The sequence below is a fragment of the Oryx dammah genome, unplaced genomic scaffold (assembly GCF_014754425.2).
Source record: "Oryx dammah isolate SB20612 unplaced genomic scaffold, SCBI_Odam_1.1 HiC_scaffold_1, whole genome shotgun sequence".
Taxonomy (NCBI): domain Eukaryota; kingdom Metazoa; phylum Chordata; class Mammalia; order Artiodactyla; family Bovidae; genus Oryx; species Oryx dammah.
This window is the reverse complement of record NW_024070185.1, coordinates 41,908,744-41,919,312: the sequence shown is the minus strand read 5'-3', so window position 1 is coordinate 41,919,312 and position 10,569 is coordinate 41,908,744.

Below are 10,569 nucleotides of genomic sequence, written 5' to 3'. Positions count from 1 at the left end.
TGATTTCCTTCTAAGATTTTAATTGTTCTTTGTTAAAGCCTTTATTAAGCTTTAAACACTGGTAATGCAAGGCCTAAGCTCTGAATTACTAGTCTAATTGCTTTCTCCCTAACTCCAATATGTTCAAAGCTCTGCCTTTTGGGACTTACATCTTAACTAAAGTTTTCTGAGACTAAAGTTTTCTGAGCAAAAGGTCTCAGAACCAGATCTTCCAATGGGATCTGCTTATGTCCTTGAAGATAAGGGATCTGGTGAATTGAATTCATTTCAGATAAGCCAAGACCACTGGGGAAAAAAATGGAAATCCTTTCCTTTGTTGCAAAACTCTCATGATGGAGTTGACACACTTTGAACAACAAATTCAAGGAAAATTTTGCACCCCTATCACTTGGATGATGGTGTGATGGTCTCTTTTTAGGTGTGTTGAGCCTGAGATGGGTTTTTTTGCAGACTTATATAAATCACATAGTAAGTAGTCTACCTCACCATGCACACACAACACCTTTGACAACAGAGCACCATTCGAGACCAGTACACCTCAGTGACAAAGATGACAGATTCTTATGCAGCATGAGCAGAGTAAGGACAACATTTTGTCTTAAAAGGTGGCAAAGGCATCACACAGTCATCAGTGAGGCTATCAGGTTCCATAATTCCTTAATGTGTGTATATTTTTCTTCTTAATGTTAGTTGTGTGGCTGGCGTGCTGAGAAATACACCTTTTAAATCTATGTATTCAAGTATTTATTCAGTCACCTCTTTGCGGCAAGTATAGCAATAAGGACATGAGACAGCAAATAAGACATGATCCTTCTTCTTAAAGAACCTGTGGTTTAGTGGGGTGACAATGTCACATCAAAATGAGGGGAGGTTTTGAAAGCAAAATGTTGCCAGAGACTTGGTTCCAATGACATCTTTTCATTTGTTTCATGCTACAGCTCTTACATTGGCAAGGATCCATGAGACCATATGGGAGAAGATATTGGGGTTGTATATGGGCCACAGGTCATGACTATTGTAATTATCAATTGAGCCAGTCTCAGAAATAGACTCATACCCCTGTTATGCCCCAGTCTCATGACACCATGTCTTAAGATTGTGTGTGTGTGTGTGTGTGTGTGTGTGTTAGTCACTCAGTCATGTCTGACTCTTTGCAACCTCATAGTCTGTCCAGAGATTAACTCTCATTAACTCTGATGTTGAACTGTGACAGTCTCCTAATTCATTGCCTTGTTTATACTCAAAAGTATCTTCCTTTTATTCTCCCTAGATCCATCCTCTAGCTTCCCTGCAATGCTCTTTGTAAAACATGAATCTGGTAGTCCCGTTCCCCCTCTTAAATGCCTCACAGTTTCCTGTGTCCACCATGATAAGACTCATCAGGAGTGCCATGAGATCTGATTGCTGCAGACTCCAGCAGCTTCCCATGGCTCCGGCACCTACACCTTCCCATGGATTCCACCAGAGTGACTCCTCTGGGATGCTGCATGCAGCTTCTGCTTCACACTTCAGTGTCTCATCCCTTTGCACCTGGTGTCACTGGGCCTGGGCCTTCCCCTTCCTAACTCCACTCCTGTTCTGTAGATCTAGCTCCACTTTTCTCTATCTCTGTCTCCACCTCAAAAGCACAATCATCTGCTCCCTGGACAAGTATTGTCCTTTAGTTGCTAAGTTGTGTCTGACTCTTTGTGACCCCATGGACTGTAGCCCTCCAGGCTCTGTCCATGGGATTCTCCAGGCAAGAATACTGGAGTGGGTTGCCATTTCCTTCTCCAGAGGATCTTCCCAACCCATGGATCGAACCCGTGTCTCTTGCCTTACAGACAGGTTCTTTATCACTGAGCCACCAGGGAGGCCCCTTGGACAAGTATAGTAGCTTCCTAAGTAGTCTCCACTCCATGTCTATTCTTGCCTGCCTCCAGTCCATTCTTGACTTCCAGGATGGAGGTGGCCATCCCTTATCCCCTATCTGCCCCCTTCCTGTCACCCTTAAGATAAAGAGCAGAAGCTTTATCAGAGACTGTTTGTTGTTCAGTTTCTTAGTCTTGTCTGACTCTTTGTGAACCCATGGACTGCAGCACACCAGGCCTCCCTATCCTTCACCATCTCCTGGAGCTTGCTCAAACTCATGTCCATTCTGTCAGTGATGCCATCCAACCATCTCATCCCCTTCTCCTCTTGCCTTCAATCTTTCCCAGCGTCAGGGTCTTTTCCAATGAGTCAGCTCTTCTCATCAGGTATTGGAGCTTCAGCATTAGTCCTTCCAATGAATATTCAGGACTGATTTCCTTTAGGATTGACTGGTTTGATCTCCTTGCAGTCCAAGAGACTCTCGAGAGTCTTCTCCAACACCACAGTTCAAAAATATCCTTCGGCACTCAGCCTTCTTTATGGTCCAACTCTCACATTCATACATGACTACTGGAAAAACCATAGCCTTGACTAGACGGACCTTTGTTGGCAAAGTAATGTCTCTGCTTTTTAACATGCTGTCTAGTTGGTCATACCTTTCCTTCCAAGGAGTAAGCGTCTTTTAATTTCATGGCTGCAGTCACCATCTGCAGTGATTTTGGAGCCCAAGAAAATAAAGTCTTTCACAGTTTCCGTTGTTTCCCCATCTATTTGCCATGAAGTGATGTGACCAGATGCCATGATCTTTGTTTTTTGAATGTTGAGTTAAACCTGTATAGGGGGCCCTATCAGGCCCCACTTGTCTTTCCAGCTTCGTGACCCACTTAGCAGCTTGCTCCAACTACAGTGCCCTTCTTTCATGCCCTTGAAAGTCCTGTTTCCTTCTGCTATAGGTTTTGCTGATGCTAGCCTCTCTCTGTCTCTCTTTTTTTGGCTGCACTGCGTGGCTCATGGGATCTTAATTCCCCAATCAGGGATTGAACCTGGGCCATAGCAGTAAAGCATTGAGTCCTAAACCAACTCTACATGCTAGTCTCTCTTGCCTCCTATTTGTTTCACAGATCTCAGCTTAAGGATTACTCTCAGAAGGAGGTCTTCCCTCATTCTGGTCTAGGTCAAGTCTCTTTATTCTGAACTTTCATAGACTGTTCCTTTTCTACATAGCACTTACCTCAGTCTGCAGGGGGTTGTAAGAAATATCTGCCTGTGCCCCAAGTGCAAGTTCCAGGAAGAATGGATGGTCTCTGCTGTTGCTCATTATTGAACACCCAGCCCAGTACAGTAGCAGCACAAAGAGGCACTCACAGACTTGTAACCAGTTAGTCCAAGACTCTAGCTTCATTTGGAAAGTCCTTGTATCACTATCGTCTCTCGGTCCCCTAGCAGCTTTTGTATGTGTTTAGAGCCCACTTCTTTGTTCTGTATTATTTTATTTGTCAGTCCCTGGAGGACTTCAGAGTCTAGAAAGAGAAGCAATAGCTTAATTAACCCTACATCTACTACACTGACACATGGATAGTGAACAATATATTCATCAATAAGTTCTTCTTAATTGAGGCAATATTCATACAACATGGGCTTCCCTGGTGGCTTAGATGATAAATCTGCCTGCAATGCAGGAGACCTGGGTCCAATCCCTGGGTAGGGAAGATCCCCTGGAGAAGGAAATGGCAACCCACTCCAGTATTCTTGCCTGGAGAATTCCATGAACAGAGGAGCCTGGTGGGCTACAGTCCATGGCATTGCAAAGAGTTGGATGTGACTGATCAACTAACACTTTCACTTTTCTTTCACACAACATAGAATGCACCATTTTAACCATTTTTAAGTGTATAATGCAGGGATATTTATTACATTCATAGCGCTGTGCAGGCATCATCACTCCCTTGTTTCAGAACATTTTTATCACCTCCAAAGGAAACCTTATACTCATTTAGTAGTCACTTCCTACTCTCCCCTGTCCCCCAACCCTGGAAACCAAGAATCTGCTTTCTCTAGAGTCTCCTATCTTGGAAAGTTCAAATAAAAGGAATGACACAGTATATGGCCTCTTGTGTTTGGCCTCTTTGACTTAGCATATGTTTTCAAGGTTTATCCATGTGATAACATGTATCAGCACTTCATCATTATGGTTAAATAACATCCCATTGTGTGGATATATTGCATTTTCTTTATCCATTCATCTGTTGATAGACATTTGAATTGCTTCTACCTTTTGAATAGTCTGTTTAGTGTTATTACAAACTTCCATGTACAAGTTTCTGTTTGAATACCTGCTTTCAGTTCTTTTGGCTGTTTGCTTAGGAATGTAATTGCTGGATGAAGTATCTATGATACGATATGATAACTGTTTGTTCAGCTGATTGAAGAGCGACCAAAGTGTTTTCCACAGAGGTTGCACCATTTTACATTCCCACTAGCAATGTATGAGGGTTCCAATTATTTTTCCACACCCTCATTTTCTGTTTTGATTGTTGCATTTTTATTATTTTCTGTTATTTACAATTTTTTAAACTATTATCATAGCCATCCTGGTCGGTGGGAAGTGGTATCTTATTGTGACTTTGATTTTCATTTCCCTAATGGCTAATGGAGAAGGGAATGGCTAGCCACTTCAGTATTCTTGCCTTGAGAACCCCATAAACAGTATGAAAAGGCAAAATGATAGGATACCAAAAGAGGAACTCCCCAGGTCATTAGGTGCCCAATATGCTACTGGAGATCAGTAGAGAAATAACTCCAGAAAGAATGAAGGGATAGAGCCAAAGCAAAAACAATACCCAGTTGTGGATGTGACTGGTGATAGAAGCAAGATCCGATGCTGTAAAGAGCAATATTGCATAGGAACCTGGAATGTCAGGTCCATGAATCGAGGCAAATTGGAAGTGGTCAAACAAGAGATGGCAAGGGTGAACGTCGACATTCTAGGAATCCGCTAACTAAAATAGACTGGAATGGGTAAATTTAACTCAGATGACCATTATATCTACTACTATGGGCAGGAATCCCTCAGAAGAAATGGAATAGCCATCATGGTCAACAAAAGAGTCCAAAATGCAGTACTTGGATGCAATCTCAAAAATGACAGAATGATCTGTTCATCTCCAAGGCAAACCATTCAATATCACAGTTATCCAAGTCTATGCCCCAACCAGTAATGCTGAAGAAGCTGAAGTTGAACGGTTTTATGAAGACCTACAAGATCTTTTAGAACTAACACCCCAAAAAGATGTCCTTTTCATTATAGGGGACTGGAATGCGGAAGTAGGAAGTCAAGAAACACCTGGAGTAACAGGCAAATTTGGCCTTGGAATGCGGAATGAAGCAGGGCAAAGACTAATTGAGTTTTGCCAAGAAAATGCACTGGTCATAGCAAATACCCTCTTCCAACAACACAAGAGAAGACTCTACACATGGATATCACCAGATGGTCAACAGCGAAATCAGATTGATTATATTCTCTGCAGCAAAAGATGGAGAAGCTCTATACAGTCAACAAAAACAAGACCAAGAGCTGACTGTGGCTCAGATCATGACCTCCTTATTACCAAATTCAGACTTAAATTGAAGAAAGTAGGGAAAACTGCTAGATCATTCAGGTATGACCTAAATCAAATCCCTTATGATTATACAGTAGAAGTGAGAAATAGATTTAAGGGCCTAGTTCTGATAGATGGAGTGCCTGATGAACTATGGAATGAGGTTTGTGACATTGTACAGGAGACAGGGATCAAGACCATCCCCATGGAAAAGAAATGCAAAAAAGCAAAATGGCTGTGTGAGGAGGCCTTACAAATAGCTATGAAAAGAAGAGAGGTGAAAAGCCAAGGAGAAAAGGAAAGATATAAGCATCTGAATGCAGAGTTCCAAAGAATAGCAAGAAGAGATGAGAAAGCCTTCTTCAGCGATCAATGCAAAGAATTAGAGGAAAACAACAGAATGGGAAAGACTAGAGATCTCTTCAAGAAAATTAGAGATACCAAGGGAACATTTTATGCAAAGATGAGCTTGATAAAGGACAGAAATGGTCTGGACCTAACAGAAGCAGAAGATATTAAGAAGAGGTGGCAAGAATACACAGAAGAACTATACAAAAAAGATCTTCACAACCCAGATAATCATGATGATGTGATCACTAATCTAGAGCCAGACATCCTGGAATGTGAAGTCAAGGGGACTTTAGAAAGCATCACTACGAACAAAGCTAGTGGAGGTGATGGAATTCCAGTTGAGCTATTTCAAATCCTGAAAGATGATGCTGTGAAAGTGCTGCACTCAATATGCCAGCAAATTTGGAAAACTCAGCAGTGGCCACAGGACTGGAAAAGGTCAGTTTTCATTCCAATCCCAAAGAAAGGCAATGCCAAAGAATCTTCAAACTGTGCACAATTGCACTCATCTCACATGCTAGTAAAGTAATGCTCAAAATTCTCCAAGCCAGGCTTCAGCAATACGTGAACCGTGAACTTCCTGATGTTCAAGCTGGTTTCAGCAAAGGCAGAGGAACCAGAGATCAAATTGCCAACATCTGTTGGATCATGGAAAAAGCAAGAGAGTTCCAGAAAAACATCTATTTCTGCTTTATTGACTATGCCAAAGCCTTTGACTGTGTGGATCACAATACACTGTGGAAAATTCTGAAAGAGATGGGAATACCAGACCACCTAACCTGCCTCTTGAGAAACCTGTATGCAGGTCAGGAAGCAACAGTTAGAACTGGACATGGAAAAACAGACTGGTTCCAAATAGGAAAAGGAGTATGTCAAGGCTGTATATTGTCACCCTGCTTATTTAACTTCTATGCAGAGTACATCATGAGAAACACTGGACGGGAAGAAACACAAGCTAGAATCCAGATTGCTGGGAGAAATATCAATAACCTCAGATATGCAGATGACACCACCCTCATGGCAGAAAGTGAAGAGGAACTAAAGAGCCTCTTGATGAAAGTGCAAGAGGAGAGTGAAAAAGTTGGCTTAAAGCTCAACATTCAGAAAACGAAGATCATGGCATCTGGTCCCATCACTTCATGAGAAATAGATGGAGAAAGAGTGGAAACAGTGTCAGTCTTTATATTTTTGGGCTCCAAAATCACTGCAGATGGTGACTGCAGCCAGGAAATTAAAAGACGCTTACTCCTTGGAAGAAAAGTTATGACCAACCTAGATAGTATATTCAAAACAGAGACATTACTTTGCCGACTAAGGTCCCTCTAGTCAAGGGTGTGGTTTTTCCTGTGGTCATGTATGGATGTGAGAGTTAGACTGTGAAGAAGGCTGAGCGCCAAAGAATTGATGCTTTTGAACTGTAGTGTTGGAGAAGACTCTTGAGACTGGACTCCCTTGGACTGCAAGGTGATCCAACCAGTCCATTCTGAAGGAGATCAACTCTGGGATTTCCTTGGAAGGAATGATGCTAAAGCTGAAACTGCAGTACTTTGGCCACCTCATGCGAAGAGTTGACTCATTGGAAAAAACTCTGATGCTGGGAGGGATTGGGGGCAGGAGGAGAAGGGGACGACTGAGGGTGAGCTGGATGGATGGCATCACAGACTCGATGGACGTGAGTCTGAGTGAACTCCGGAAGTTGGTGATGGACAGGAAGGCCTGGTGTGCTGCGATTCATGGGGTCGCAAAGAGTTGGACATGACTGAGCGACTGAACTGAACTGAATGGCTAATGATATTAAACGTCTTTTCATGTTCTTCTTGGTCAGTTATATATCTTCTTTGGAGAAACATGTATTCAATTCCTGTGCCTACTTTTTGATTGGGTTGTTTTTCTCTTTCTTTTGAGTTGTAAGAACTCTTTATTTGTTCAGAATACTAGACCCTTATCAGATATATGATTTGCAGGTATTTTCTCTTGTTCTTCAACTGTCTTTTTACTTTCTTGAGGTGCCTTTGAAGTACAAAGTTTTAAGTTTTGACAAGTTTCAGTTTGTCTCTTTCTTGGTTTTGTTTCTTGTGCTTTTCATATCATTTCTAAAAACCACTGCCAAGTTCAAAGTCACAAGAAATTTAGCCCTATATTATTTTTCCATACAGTTCTTTTGCATTCTGAAATTCTATAATTCCAAATATTATTGACCCCCTACTAGATGCAAAGAACCCTTGGGATTTGAGGGAAAACTAGATATTACAGGCCCAAATATCAGAATGGACTTTATGTAAAGCATTATTTTAGTGTTAGGATTGGGTCCTAAAATTTAAGCTTTGGAAGTGCCAAGATGGAATTCAGTTGTAGGTAGACTAGCGTATTTAGAATAAAAGTCTTTAAATACATATTCAAAAGAAACTTAAATGACCTCTAATTAAAATACTTAAAGTGAAATTGCAAGTGTATGAAGGCTGTTAATATGCTTTTAGAAAAGCTATGGGGAAAATATGAAGAATGCCAAGCAGTACCTGGATTAAAGAACATGCCATTGTTTGTGTAGGCGGAAATGTTAACAAGGGCTACATACAGTTGTGAACTGAACACAGGGAAAGCCATTCTAGATAAGAGGAAAAGGAAAAACTTAATTTTAGTTGAATCCAAAGAAATATAAGCTGAAGACTTGCCCCATACATAGTAAATGCTCAATAAAGAATTTGTTGGATGTGAAATGAAGTTTCTAGAACAAATGAATACCCTGCCCAGAGTAAGTACCCAATAATATGTTTGTTGAATACAAAATCAAACTCCGGGCAGGGGGAGGCAGGAGGGCGGGGAGCGGGGGGGGGGGGCGGTGAGTGAATTTGATGTGACCTATATAATTGTTACTTCATTAAGAAATGGAATTTCAACATAGATTATTGATAAGGAAGAAGTAATGACATTTCAGAAAGGAGCATTTCTGAAAAGAAACAAAAGGAAGAGGGAAGGAAACTTACAAGCCTACAGGCACAGTATAGGGGCAAAAAGTATTCAGTAAAAAATGGTTTTTCACATCACAGAGATATAACGATGTACTACAGGTAAAGGAAAACCCAGCAATTATGTGCCAATTAGTATTAAGGGCTTCCATGGTGGTTCAGACAGTAAAGAATCTGCCTGCAATGCAGGAGACACAGGTTTGATCCCTGGGTTGGGAAGAAGATCCCCAGGAGAAGGGAATGGCTACCCACTCCAGTATTCTTGCCTAGAGAATTCCATTGACAGAGGAGACTGGCAGGCTGCAGTCCATGGGACACAATTGAATGACTAACACACCCACACAAGCTTATTTAAATAAGTCAGCTTAGAGTAAACACACCTTTCTCTCTTGTCCTCTCCTTCCATCCTCTCTGTAAAGCTTTTCTATCTCCCTTTTGTATTCTAAAGAATCTTTTAGCAATAGTAAGAAAGTCAAGAAGACAAAGATTGTAAGCAAGGATACCAGTGGACGTGGGAGTGGTATTGTTCGTTACTAACAGAGCTGACAGGAGTTCTTACACACTATGTTTTTCTATTTGTTTAATTAAGGCAGAGAGGTCAAACAAAAGCCCTTTAAAATGTTCTTTATCATGATTGTCACGGTGGGTTCAATACTGTAGAGGTTTGTCAAAACTCACTGAGTTTTACACTTGAGTGTAAGTTACATCTTCATAAAGCTGACAAGAAGGAAATGTAAATGTCAGCTACAAGTAGGTTAATTGTAGTTCAGGGAGAAGTGGGCTACTGACTTCAAGCTGGAGAGAGAGATTTACCAAGCTTAGAGGTCCTGCAAGATAGCTTTCACTGTGAAAAACGAGGGGAGAGAGAGATCTATTAACAAGGATGTTGTGGAATTTAAGTAGATTGTGCAGTCTCATCCTGGAAACAAAGTCCTATGTTTTAGAGCAAAAATGAGCTTAATAGCAACAACCAGAATACAAGGGATTTTGAAAATTATGAGCGTGGGATCAAGGTGGTTTATTACAGAAGTTATTCTTACCTTTTAATGATGATAGGATGGCTGTTATCAAAACATTAAAACCCCAGAAACTAACAAGTGCTGGTAAAGCTGTGGAGAAGTTGGAAAACTTGTGTACTGCTGTTGGGAATGTAAAATAGTGTCCAAAGAAAAACAGACTCTTATGGAAAACAGTATTGTGGTTCCTAAAAAAATATTTGTCAATAGAATCACCATATGATCCGGCAATTTCACCGCTAGGTATATATCCACAAGAACTGAAAGCAGGAACTAAAACAGATATGTGCAGACTCATGTTCATAGAATTGTTTGGAAGCCTAAGAGCAGAAGCAACCTGAGTATCCATCAGTGGAAGAACAAATAAACAGCATGTGGTGTGCACATATGATGGATTATTATCCAGCTTTGATCCTGTTAAATACTTCAATGCGGATGAATCTTGAGGACACCATGCTAAGTGAAATATGCTCTTCTGTGTGTATGATTCCACCTAAGAAGAGTAGTCCAATTCATAAGGACCAAAAGCAGAAGGGTGGTTCCCCGGGCCCAGGGGTCAGGGGTGCGGTGGGGTGGCAGTGGGGAAGGGGAGAACCGATCCTGTAGGCAAAAGGTTGGGAGAGACTTTCATTTTCTCAGAGTAGGGAGGATTCAAGCAGACACTCGCATGGAATTGAAACCTCGATGTTTCACTGTCTCCTGTGTTCCTCCAACAGCAAAATGAGGGTCTTCATAATCTGAAGACCCCCTGACAGTTGGAGATGATGTTCAGTGTGGCATTTAGGA